This window comes from Gopherus flavomarginatus, chromosome 13 (genome assembly GCF_025201925.1).
Source record: "Gopherus flavomarginatus isolate rGopFla2 chromosome 13, rGopFla2.mat.asm, whole genome shotgun sequence".
Classification (NCBI taxonomy): domain Eukaryota; kingdom Metazoa; phylum Chordata; order Testudines; family Testudinidae; genus Gopherus; species Gopherus flavomarginatus.
In genome coordinates this window covers 20,853,441-20,867,190 of record NC_066629.1, presented here as the reverse complement: position 1 = coordinate 20,867,190, position 13,750 = coordinate 20,853,441, and the positions used below count along the sequence as shown (strand labels likewise).

The 13,750-nt window shown below is 43.1% G+C and overlaps 1 long non-coding RNA gene across 1 annotated transcript in view; it reads right to left on the bottom strand.

Annotated features, from left to right (window-relative positions):
• Positions 1 to 1,940: 1,940 nt before the first annotated feature.
• Positions 1,941 to 13,750, bottom strand: part of LOC127033783 (uncharacterized) — a 64,368-nt gene continuing 52,558 nt past the window's right edge. Inside the window, exons 6-8 of the long non-coding RNA XR_007769210.1 lie at positions 4,299 to 4,372; positions 2,893 to 3,068; positions 1,941 to 2,365 (exon numbers count right to left, since the gene is read on the bottom strand). This is a non-coding gene — a long non-coding RNA (uncharacterized LOC127033783). The remainder of the gene's footprint in view (positions 2,366 to 2,892; positions 3,069 to 4,298; positions 4,373 to 13,750) is intronic.

Below are 13,750 nucleotides of genomic sequence, written 5' to 3'. Positions count from 1 at the left end.
AAGACGTATCATTTTTTTCTTCAATGATATACAGAACATTATGGCATTCACCAAGGGTAACTAGTGCAGTAGCAAAGTGCCCGTCCCTTCTGTGGACCTCCAAATGACACTGTATGTAGAGGTTCCAAATGACCCTGTATGTAGAGGTATGGAAAAGCATTCCACATTCTTTTGGCCCATCTTTAGTTACCTGATAAGAAATAAAGTTGACATAACAATATAAACAGTCAAGTCAAGATAGCCAGCGGGACATGGTAGCAAGGGAGAGGTGTCATATATTTATCTCAGGTTCTTCTGAGCCAGTTCCAGCAGCTGGACGCAGAGCACACAAACTATTCAAGGCAGTACATGACCTGAAACAAAGCAGATGCATTTTGGAGTTTGCAAGATCCTCAGCACATAAAGATGCAAATCCCTGCTCTGTAGCTAGCACCCCTCTTCTTGGTAGCATCAGGAAACCCTCTGTGGCCTTAGTGCCAGTGTTATTAATTTTTGTATGGAGGCTGGTATAGAGGATGTTGTACTCAGTTCTTGCAAATTCAATAGAGATGAAGAACTGACATGAGAATCAGAGGCAGCCCCAATCTTTAAGTCCTTCTGCTAATCTTTTTCAGGGTAAATTACTGAGCAGAGTAGAAAAGAATGAGGCAATGAAGGTTGGCACTAGACCTGCCATTAGCTTTAATCCAACCTGAAAAGATTGAGGTTCAAAGACTGGATCCAGCAATCACATTTCAGAGACAGCAACCCAGGATGGAACTTTAGATGCCCTAGTGAGAGATTATCTAGTGAACCAGGAAAAAGATCTAGGGTTGATTTGGACAAAATGGCTTTGTCTCTGGAAACCAAAAAGGAAACTTAAGATGCTTCAATCACCGCAAAATCCATCACAGATTTGAAATGAAATTGAGATCTGTCCCAAGAGCATAGAAAGATGGTATTTTAGGTAGGAATACAATCATGGCACCTGGTTTTATGGACTGGAGAGTCTTTGGATAGGGAACAGATATGATTCAACAAGAACAATGGAGGTCCAGACACATGGGTTGGCGTTAGAGAGTCTACCAGCTGTCTGCTCAGTTTCAAATCTATACTCTTGGATGGAAAGCAAGGGAAGTGTTAGAGGTTTGTGAGCTCCATGTTGTGAGCCAGTTCCAGCAGGTGGAGCTACACAGCAGGAACAATCCTCCAGAGTGGTGCATTCTGACATAAGCCAGACGAGTCTCCCTTGCCTCTGACTTTGTCTGATTTCTGGCACAAGGACGACAGCAAATGAGACCAAATTTCAGAACAAACAACAAAAACTGTAAGTGTGGCAGAAGTAGATTAAGAACAGTGACACAAGCAAAGCTGAAACAATGAAACTCAGGAGCACAGCAGAAAACAGCACATTGGTTCCTGGGAAGACACTTGCCGGCCTTTGACAGAGGCAGGCAGAAAAGGCTACATCTGAAAGACAATAGGGCTGATCTGCAGTGGGTGTAAACCAGCACTGTTCTGTTGTCTTCACTGCAGCTCCACTGAGTCACAGCAGCTGGGGACGGGGTGACCAGATGTCCTGATATTATAGGGACAATCCTGATTTTGGGGTCTTTTTCTTATATAGGCTCCTATTACCCCCCACCCCCATCCCGGTTTTTCACATTTGCTGTCTGGTCACCCTAGCTGAGGATCTGGCCCTTTAATTTATAAACTCCATTCCAGCACTTAGGGCTCAATCCTGCAGATGGATATAGAGCAGTGGTTCTTAACCTGGGGTGCACTCACCCCCTGGGGGTGCGAGATGCCCTTTCGGGGGGGCGGGGGAGACATGCCAGGTTTATTTAGAAGGTAAATCATCGAAAACACACATTAAGCACAGGCATGTAAGTACAACTACTTTGTTTCATCAAACCTATGTATTTATTAACATTATACATTTTTTAATAATTATGGTAATATATAAACAAACAATATATCTAGGTTTAAAGAACTGACCTACTTCAATGATTTTTGATAAGGGGCGCAAGAATGTATTTTGAGAACCAAAGGGGTGCAGGCTGCAGTAAAGGTTAAGAACGACTGGTATAGAGCATTGCACATATACCATGTGATAAGCAGAGCTGAGGGCAGGGGAATCCAGCCTAGCATTAATGCAAGTGCTGCCTAGGAGCAGAAGTAAATCCTAAGAGAAGAACATACAAGGTTACTACTCCACCCTCCTTCAAATTTCTCCTTAGATCCTCCCCATCTGTTGTGATGCCTACAACACTCTTGACAGGTTAGGCAGCTGGTATGCTGTGACTGCTGCTTGCTGTGGTGATCTTAACTGTTTCATTGTCTCCTTGTCCTCCCTTCCACCTGCTGTGGCTTGGATTGTAAACTCCTTGGGGCAAGGACCATCATATTGTTAGGTGTATGTACCATACCCTGCACAATACAGCCCAGGCTGACCAACCTTATCTCACTGTTTCCTTGCACTCTCCTGTCTGTCTCCATCAGTCATCTCTTGTCTTATACTTACATTGTAAGGTCTTTGGGTTAGGGGCCAGCTATTTGTTCTTTGTTTGTGCAGTGCCTAGCATAATGGGATCCTAGTCTATGGTCGGGGAACAGATCGGCTACTGAAATACAAACACTAAATAACAACAACAAATAATAATTTGGGCCTCTAGTTGCTACCCCTATACAACTAATAATACTAACACCATCACCAAACATAGTGAATATCACAGTTAAGCCTATGTCTTCACCCATTCCACATCCCCCTTTTAACCATTCTCTGCACAGTAGCAAGGTAGGGGGTGGGCACACAGGGGTCCTGAGACACACCATTGTTCCATATAGAAGGCTATTTCTAGTACTTAAAGGGACCTGCATCCATGCCTACTCTCCACACATATTCTTCCTCACCTTGATGCCCAAATTGCGAGGCCAGAATGTAGGACTAAAAGAACAAGGTCTCTCATCAGATTTTTGGCATCTCCTCTCCTAGAACAGCTACTTCTGTGGTACTCTGGAGCTTCCCGTTGGTCACTGGAAATTGAATTCATTTATATGGCAGGGTTCTTGTCTCAGAAGCAGTATGCCTGCAAATGGCAATGAACAAATTATTTTGGTAATGCCGTTTGCAATTTTCTAGATGTTGAAATGAAGCACAAAGAGCAAACAATCTATGATAAGTGTTGGGGGGGGATGTGCACTCCAACTCACAGACCAGTCCTAACTATATTGCAAGATCTTTGACCGCTGATCAGAGCCTTAGGTTCTTAAATGGTAGGGAGAAATGGTGTTTCTAATTCACAAGCTTATGCCAAATTCTGTGGCCCTTACACAGTTTTTATTCAATCCTTACACAGACTTCAAATGGATTAAGGTCTGCAGCATTTGGGCCAGTCCGAAACACTATACGTAGAGATCATGTTTATTTCTATGCAACAGGGTTCATGGCATATCGTGATTGTACATTTATGTACAGTTAGGATACTTAAAGTGTATACACATAGGAATGAGAAAGAAAATGGGAAATTCCATACAACATTCACATTATAAAGCTGTATGTTTATTAAGAATTTCTGGTTACAAAATAAGCCACAAACGTAAAGTGCATGAGGTTTATACTGGCACCTTATCACCTCAGCAGCTGTACGTACATAACCCACATTGAAGTCAATTAAAGGAATGATCAAAGCCACAGAATCCTCAGATTAAAGCTCTGCCTGATTACTAGAACTGTATGGAACTTGTTAACTGTGAAGATGTTTGTGTGAATATTTTCTTCAGCTCTGCTCTGCCTGGGGCTTGTGAGCCCTGAGTTGGGGGCTGTGCTTTGAGTCAACCCTCATATTCAAAGGGGCAGATCCTTAGCGTCTGTAAATGGACATAGTCAAAAGAGACACAGATTTACACCAGTTAAAGATCTGACCTCACTTGAAACTCTGGCAAAAACAAAAAAAAGTTTCATCTCCTTTCACATCAACATCGTGCAAAACTAAACTGCCCATGGCTCACACATGAAACCAAAATATACCATGAAGTTTCCACACTCAGAGGAAGACATTTTACATTTTTGGTTTCACATCAGCTTCAATTTAAATGCACATTTTCAAACATTGAACCAAGTACCAGTACAGTACAATTCATTTTAAATTCAAATGACATTTGGTAAATTATCTAGGAAAAATGTTCATTACCTATTAAATATATATTTAGGGCCAGATTCAGTTCCTGCTGAAGTTAACAGCAAAATTCTCTGTGGCTTCAGCAGGAGCAGAACTGAACCCTCAAATGTGGCAACATGATGCATGGTAAATACTCACCTCTGAATCTAACTTTGTCTCTATGATTCTTCTCACCTGGTGGAAGTCCAGTCAACCCAGTTGCCAAGGGAGATCTAAGAGAAATAAAAAATACTCAGTGGTTATTGCTTTCCTCTTCTAAGCAGGCAAAAATACAAGAAAATTACTTGGATAGAAAAGAACCTGAACCAAACCTTGGATGCCTTCCTGGATCTACGATTAGTGACTGGGACCTACTGTATTAAATCTAAAACTAAATCTATTTTGGATACACTCATAACCATCGTGTCTGGGTCCCTATCTATACAATGGGCTGAACAAAATCCTTGAACGTGGTTTTGGATGCAAACTTAGGGGGTCAGGCCCATCTCTTCTTTTAAACTTCTGCATCCATTTCTCAGGAGCTGCAATTTCACTTACATCCATATACATAACATCTTAGATTTGTTGCTTCATAACATGAGCTTTCCAAAGCAGCACCATTTCCAAAGCAGTCAGGACGGGCATGACATTTCAGTACAGACATGGTACCTCCTTCCTCCCGCTGACTTGCCATCAGCATTACAATGTCTAGACAAAGCATAGGGACTGGCACCACAGATCTGGCCCTGAAGTGAATGATGATGGGAGGCTGCAGAACAGCAACTGGGCTGCCTTGTCTTCATAGCTTCTATTTCCTTTGAGTGCAAATTTTGGCTGAGCGGGACTGATTAAAATGAGACAATCCTCTGAGATTTCTCATCAGCTCTGGAGAAGAGAAGCCCATTAATATGGTGATACCCTGTAAAAGGGCAAGACTCCAAATGTTATTCTGGCATAGAGATATCCAGCAGGCTAGAATCTGAAATCCAGAGCGACTCCATTAATTCCAAGGGAGTTACTCTGGATTTACACTGGTATAACAGTGATCAGAATCAGACCTGCAGCCTTTAAGGAGAGCTGTGGCGTGGGGTTCAGATGGTTTGCGTTCTAATTCAGAGGGTACGCTGGAGGGGTCAAATGACTTTTCAAACCTTTGATTACTCACCTATGTGTTCACTTCAGGAGACACAAAAGTACAAAACCTCAGCATGGAATAACTCTTCTGATTTTCTTTTTTTTCCTCTCTCTGGACAATTTTATCATTTTGGTATTTGGCCAACAAGTCTGTCCTTGTTAACTTGGGCCGGCTGTGAAACACCTGCATCCCACTGTCACTGGGTGGATAAAATCTACCATTTGTATATGGAGTACTTACCTCTTACTCTTTTGTTTTAGCCTATTAAAAGGAGAGTCTTGTTTAAAAAAAAAAAGATCATCACCTAAACAACAGAGACACAATTTAACATCACCAGAACTATTCGACTGGAATCAGTTCGAGATAATAGGCCAGATCCTCAGCTAGTGGAAATCAGCATCATCCATTGGAGTTAATGGGGCCATATCCTCAGCTATTATAAATTGATGCAACTCCAAGTGATATATATACCAATTTTTGCCTACTGAGGATCTGGCTCATTCGATGTGACCAGCCCTAGCTGCATCCCTATGGGGTCCTTCCGTTTGTTTTTTCATTTTCTTTTACTATGAATATAACTAACAGAAATTATGAAGAAACTTTCCCTCTGGGCACATTACAATTATAACTGCCTGTTCCAGGGTTCTTACATTTTGCTCTGAAGGATCAGGTACTGATCACTGGTGGAGACAGGATACTTAAGTACAGAAACCCCTCTGCTGATCCAGTATGGAAATCCCTAGGCTCCTAGGTTCGTGACGTCAATGAAATATCTTGAATTTTCAGCCCTGGAGAGGAAAGCCTTCTCTGTGGTCCAGATATGGCACTGGCAGCAGCAGTGAAAGTATCTTTCACACCACCTGGCCAATAAGGCTCAATCCTGACCTAATGGGACCTCTCCTAAGGCCCACCCAATTGTACTGCCATTGTGTTTAATGCACTTCTGTATACAGGGCCTATGCTCCTCTTCAATCCCACTTACGCCCTCTGCACAGGGGTAGTTTCCACCCACTGAGAGTTTTGCTACTGACTTCTGTGGGAGCAAGATCAGCCTATAGAGTCAACAGAGTAATTCAATGCTCATGTCTCATTTGGTTTCTTGGCCTCTCTGCTGAGACTGTCACAGCTAGGGCACCAATAGGCAAGATGGTGGTGAGGGGTTGTGTTTTAATCAAACCTTCTTCTTTAGCTGTGAGACAGATGAGATGTTTACCCCAGCAGCCAATGTTACTTCTGCATGAAGTGGAATGTAGCTAAATAGTTTTAAAAAAGCCTGTTTCCACTAGAGACTCCGCCACATAGTCACTCTGCTGTCCCGAAGCTTGAAAATGGAAACCTGCTGCTGAACACAGGTTTGACTATTTGCATTTTTAATCATCTAAGAGTTTAATTAGTATCATGGCCTTAATCAGGAGCTGCAAATACAGCTGAAGTCATCAGAGCTTAATTAGTCTGAAAAAAGTTTGGTGCAGTCTGAAAACGTCTCCACTGACATGAAGATAAGAAGCCTCTAGGGTTTCTAGAGAGGAGACGAAGACTTCGATACAGTGGAGAAAGATTACAGGAGTGTTATTTTCTAGTTTTAAGAATGACCAGCAGTGGAGAAATATTAACTGACAGATTTTCTTTAAGGTCGACATTGGATCAAACAGAAAGTGTGATCTAGGGGTTAAAGCAGGCGACTTGGAATCAGGAGACATGCGTACTAGTCCTAACGTTGCCACAGATTCTCCGTGACACCATGGACACGTCACTTCAGCTTCTTTACCGTCCACTGGATGTCCAGCATGAGACATCTAGGAAATGATTATCAGAAGTGTGGAGACCTCTAGCTCCAACTGAAGTCAATGGGAAAAGCAGGGGTAAGAACCACTGAAAAATTAATTTCTCAAATTGGATACCCAAAATTAGTAGAAACTAAAAAATGTTGGATTTAACCTCTCTGTGCTTCAATTACCACATCAGTAAAATGGGATTAACCTACCTCACAAGGACGTCATGAGGCTTAACCTTTATAAAGCGCTTTGAGACCCTCAGATGAAGTTTGGAATCACTCTAGAACCAAACTGGAACTAAACTTTTTTGAGGTTCTGAAATGTTTTCATAGTTCTCTATCCCTCTCAACAGTTTAACGTAAATTTGTTCTGGATCTGCCCCAAACTGGATGACTTTGCTTCCTAGGGGTCCATGTGAACCTTGACTTGAAATTTGAATCTCTCTGGATTAGCACACCTTGAAGATCTCTTTGAAAGAACCTAAAATCTCAAAACAAAACTCAGTCAAAACCAGTTAGCTTCCCCTGGTTCCTCTATTACAGTGGTTCTCAATAAGGGGCCCCAGGCCCCTGGGAGGGCTGCGCGCAGGTTTCTGGGGATTCGCCAAGCAAGGTGGGCATTAGACTTGCTGGGGCCCGGGACAGAAAGCTGAAGCCCCACCACACAGGATTGAAGCTTAGGGCCCCAAGCCCTAGGCTGAAGACGAAGCCTGAGCAACTTAGTTTTGCAGGGGCTCCTGTAGCATGGGGCTCCAGGCAATTTCCCAGCTTGCTGCTCCCTAATGCCAGCCCTGGCTTTTCTATGTAGAAAACCACCTGTTGTGGCACAGATGGACCATGGAGTTTTTATGGCATGTTGGGGGGGCTCAGAAAGAAAAAGGTTGAGAATTCCTGTTCTATTAATTCTTCCGTTTTTCTTTGAATAGGGGACCAGATCAGTGCTTAATTTGTAATGAAAAAGCTGCCGGGGCTCAAGCAATTTGTTTACATTCATAACTGACATGGCAAGCCCTGGCACAAATGAAGCACTGGGCCAGATTCACGCCAAAGATTTATACAATTTAGAGAAGCTTTCGATGAATTGGGGGCTCCATTTCCAGGCTGTGAATGCATTTCCACTGTAAAGGAATCATACCACTGCCAGGAAGGGCACCAAGTATCCTAATTTTGTCACTGGTCTGCACATGAACCTCCCAGTGAAGTCAATGGTAGTTCCACACAAAGAGGGCTTTGTAACATGCTAGCTTTGTGTGCATGAGCAAGCAATGTCCCACTCTAACAGCTAGGCCACAGAGAGATTATGAAACCTGCCCCTGCTATTGGCTAAAGCTGGCCTTCTCCAGCTCAAGTATAAGAATCCTACTTTTACGAAGCCAAAGGATGATGGTTCTTCTAATCCTACTATCCTTGCAGAATGGGGAATACAGAGATAGTTGTGCCTGCTGTTTGCACCACATGGATTTATTGCAGCTTGCAGATTTGGGCTGATGGACTGACAGTCCTGGAAAACAGCCCTTGGTTTACTCATAGAACAGATGGATAGTGGGCTGTGGTTGTGGATGAATGATATGAGCCTGGACAGAGTGGTTTCACTTTCACAATATCAGGCCTCCACTCTGAGGGTCAAAGGAAAGCTTCCTGGGAAAACTCTGGAGGAGTTAGAATAATTTTAGCTCTTGTCATACGCACTGTGTTTCAGTCTATTTCTTTACAGAAAGTATTTTAGAAGAGGTCCTCCATGTAGCAGCTGAGTGCTGTCCTTACAATGGCAGGAAAGGCTGAGAATAGATTCCAGACAACTGGTGAGCTGTGTGCATCATGCCTGCTCTGTTTTAGCAGCCACAAGTGGCAACCCTTCTTGGAATACATGAGCTGACAAGTGGTTTCAACTGAAAGTGATCTCTACATGTCTGACTGGTCAAAGGTTTCAGTGAGCAGTAACACAAATAGCTATAAATCCATGTCACAATACCTGCTTGGACTACAAAGTAGTTGAGGCTGTGATTTTCAAAAGAACCCATAGCAAGCAGTAAGACGCCCAGATCCTATTAAAATTCAATGGGAGTTGAGCACCTAATTCTTTTAAAATACCCAGAGTGGAAACCAGTCAAGTTTAGCTACTGACCCACTGGGTGACGTTAAGTTACTAAACTGTTACATGACTTCTTGTTCATGTGTTTTTGGGGAAAGGCCTCTCTACTTCTCTGTATTTGTACAGTGCTTTGCACAACAGGGCCCTGTTCTTGGATGGTCCCCAGGCACAACCATATTAAATGTTCTAAATAATAGTAATTGAACACAAATGGCCAAATTCACCCCAATGTTATGATTGACTTTAGTGAAATTAAACCAGGGATTGAATTTGGCCCCACATCAATCAAATGGACCTGCACATACATTTCTGTGGACGTAGGTAACAGGTCAGATACATATTGGGCACGATTCTCTTTTCACTTATGCTGATGCATACCAGGAGTAATTTCATTGAAATTAATAGACTTTGGTGTAAGTATGATTAGAATCATGTAATTCCACCATGATTTATTTGTAGTAGCAGCAACCAGAAACATTCTCCCCACTGCCAGACCTGTTCCTTGCCTCCAAGTGTTAAATGACATCTCCATCAGGCAATGTATCCCCTCAACACACCTTTTTTTTTTTGGTGGGGAAGAGGGAAGATAGCTGCATTTTCATTCAATAAATATATTACAACACACTATTTATCTCTCCCTGCAGCTTCCGGGCCTTTGTGTAACCTTCCATCTCACTGACCCCTCAGGAATTTCACAGTGAAATTAGTGAAACCTACTGCAAGGTGATAGCAAGCAGAGAGATTGTAGGATTCCATTTAGTGGGAAGTGAGGAATTCAATCAGTTATGTATATAGGAACACAGGAACAGCCTGACTGGACCAAACTGACAGTCCAGTCTGTCTCTGACAGCACAGGATCTGTTGCTTCAGAGGAAGGAGCAAGAAACTCCATAGTGGAAAATTATGGGTTAATTTTCCCATTAGAAAAGTTTCTTCCTAACCCCAGGCTGTTATTGTTTGGCTTATGCCCTGAAGCATTAAAGTGGACATCCCACATAATTATAGAGTTCCAATCCTCCTTTGATTCCTGCTATCCTCTTGGTCTCAATAGCATCTCACAGCAATGAGTTCCACAGGTTAATTATGTATTGAATGAAAAAGTATTTTCTTTCTTAAATGTGCTCTCTTTTAAAACCTGCCACATGGTCTTTGTACGTGTTAAGCTTGTGCACATCATCTCTTTTTTCACGGTGAGGTGGTGGTCAGTTGGTGAGAAGAGGACAGATGACACATGAGTTAACACATAACAATGGAATGCAAGTGAGTCTCTGCTATTTTTAATTAAGGAGCGATGACAGCTGACTAAATTCCCTGACTCTGCAGTTAAAGGCTCCCTGACCTAGACATTATTGGACACGCTCCTAAGACAAGGCCAATATATATTGGTCCGGGCGGTGCTTCTATTATCGTACCCGCCGTCTCAACAGATGCAGGACTAACAAAATCTATGCCTATTATCAGCATGAAAATAGTGAGATAAAAGTGTGAATGCTTATGAGCTGAACATGGCAGCAGGTGAGAAGAGGACAATGAAGGTCATCTCCAGAGAGGACTCAAAATGCCTAAGTTTGGTTTCCAATAAACGTTCAGCTAATCTCCAGTGTCAATTTTTTTTTAAATTGCCCTTTGCATTTTCACTTGATTTAGTCAAAAAAAAAGCCCACTGCTAACACCTCATTATTATCTCAGGGTAGTGCCCAGCAGCCATGCGTCCGATCAGGACCCCATTGTGCTAGGGGCTGTATGTACATGTCACAATAACAACAGCCCCTGCCTTAAGTATAAGGCAGGCAAAAGACTGAAGAGAAAATAGGTGTGAGGAGTTGAAGTGAGTTGTCTAAGATCACACAGGTTAGTGGTCGTGTTGAGATTAGAACTCTTTTCTCCTTATTCCCAGGCCAGTGACCTAGCAACCAGACCCGGCTGGCTCCCCAAATTGTGTACGTGTAGTACAGGAAACTGAAGATTTCACCTATCCAGCAATAAAGGAATGTCCTTACTGTGGGATCTCAATGTTATTCAGTGGCATTCACCTGGCAGAGAAGATATCTTTCATTTTAGGATCTCAACACATTTTGCGAACATTAAACTCTAAGACTAGGACATAAGCACCAGCCATGGTGCAGGCTGGTGTGGATTGTGTTAGTGGCAGGATAGATCCAGATGGAGTCTGGAGAAAATGAGACCTGGAAAGGTGAAGTGATTTGCCCACCTTTCCACAGCAAGTCCTTGGCAGAGCTGCACATACTAACCCGGGTTTCCAGCTCTAACCACAAGAACTGGCTGTCTCCCTTAGAATGTAATATTGTACCATAAAAATCAAATCAAACTGGAGGTGACAGTTTTGCACTGTTTCATCTGCTTTGGAAATGCATCCACAGTAAGATACTGGAAACCCCAAAAGACAAAAAAAAAACACCTTCATTTTTAGCCGGAGATGCCCACACAGAGGGATTTCAAAACGAAGGAAATTTCGATAATGGTGTATTATTTTACCTGGAGATCAATACTGGGTTTTAATAAGATTGGTCAGGAAAACAGAAACCCTTTCATTCTTTCTAAAGGACCATGGAGTGATCAGGTAAACAGGCAAACACTGAACCAAACTAGTTATGTTCAAATAGGGCTGTAGTGAAAAAAAAGCATCAAGGAATATAATCAGGAACTTTCCATTGTGGCTGTACAGTGGGCACAGAAGGGAGGAGTAGTTTTCTGCTGTTGCTAAGACAGTTCCCCCAACCCCAGCTTTATTCTAACCCAATCAGATGGCTTTGTCTCTCCACTGGCTCGCCAGCTGCATCGAATGATCATGACAGGTTTTCTTCCTCCTCCTTCTATTGGCTTATTCCTATGGTCTATTATCAAGGGAAAGTAAATCAGACATCTAATCAATAGTTTGCAAGAAGGCACCAAGGCTGCTAGATGCTACATTTGCATTAAATCTCTTGCTGTCTATGTCTCTGCATGCAGATAAGCTCTGTATTATCCTACAAGTTGGAGCACTGGCTGCTGCCATACAGCCATATTGGCCGTGCTTGTAGAGGTTTTCAGATGGCAGAGTTAGATATCAGAGCAACGCAGTGGGCGGCTGTAAATGAAAAGTCGTCCTTCTCCCCAGTCACCACAGCACCTAAAACCTGGAATCAGGGCTCTGATCCTGCAGGATGCTAAGAGCCTCAACTTCCATACAAGTTAATAGGAGTTAAGGACACACCAAGCCTTGTGGGATTGGCATTATGTCTGGACACACCCAACACTGTTGCTTGCTAGCAGCCTATTTAATCTATTGAGCTAAATTTGGTCAGATTTTCCCTGGGGTAGAAGATTCAGGTAATAAGATGGAGGAGGTGCATGGGGGCAGAGGGAAAGTAGTTTTCCATTGCTTCAGTAGCATGTCATATGTCCTCCTCAGAAGGCTCTTTCGGAGATTATTTGATATGGTCCTCTGCCTCGTCCAGTCCTCGCGAGGCTCTTTTAGGGTGGGCAGGTAGCTCACATGTGTCCCACAATGCAGTGGGAAAATGCTCCTGGCTCTAAACAAGGCCACCAACGCTCTTCTGAGCTACAACAAAGATGGTGCTTTATCCCTAGCATGCTTCAGGGATGGAGCTCACTCGGAGCGTTCCCAGCTCTTGCTGCATTATTGGTGGGGTGGTCCCTTTCTGCCTCAACAGAAGACCTTCCCCGGGCAGAAGTGCATGCCAGAGAGGGAGTGGCTATCTGATGCCCTTGAAGACCAGGGTGAAATGTGAAATAGGACTCCAGTGGACGTAAGCAGGAGACCACCAGCTTGCAAAGGTTGTCCATAAAAAAGCCCATTTTGAGCAAAGGTGGCTCCGCATTGAGAGCATGCATTGTGCACATTTCATGTGATATGAAGAAGCAAAACAAAGAGTCAGATATTTTACACAGCTTTAAAACTGATCATGAAGATCACCACTGGCAGCCAATTGCCCAACAGAGGAGCCTGTGACTGGAGGAACGTAGAGACTGAACTCCTCCCTAATCGCTAGAAGTAAGCCCTCCTCCTAGTCAAGGACTAAGAGTACAGCGACACTTCAATAAAAACACCTGTGGCAGGCCCGGGTCAGCTGATTTGGGCTCATAGGGCTTGGGTACTGCAACCCTACCTCCTCATGGGTTCCCAAAGCTCGGGCTCCAGACTGAGCCCAAATGTTTACAAAGCAATTTTACAGCCCCGCAGCCCACACCCTGCAAACCTGAGTTAGCTGACCCAGGCCAGCCGTGGGTGTTTTATTGCAGTGTAGTCATATCCTAATGCACATTCATGTAGCTATTTAAAGGACAGGTAGCAAGCTTCCCTCACGTTGTCCAGAAGCTTGATTGGGAGGAATTATAGCTAAGATTGGTTGCAGAAATACACAAAGAAAGAAGCTTAAGAGAGAGAGAAATTTTCCTATTTTCTCTTTGATCCTCAGTGCCACTTCAAATGCTTGGGTTCCGTTTCCTCCCACCTAAACACTAGGAGTGGTACAGACGATGTCAAAGAAAGAAAATTAATGGACAAGGAAAATCTCTCTCTTTTTAAACATGTAAAACAGGTGCCCATTATGCTCTCTGTGTGCAGTTATAGAGAAGTAAAACCTCAA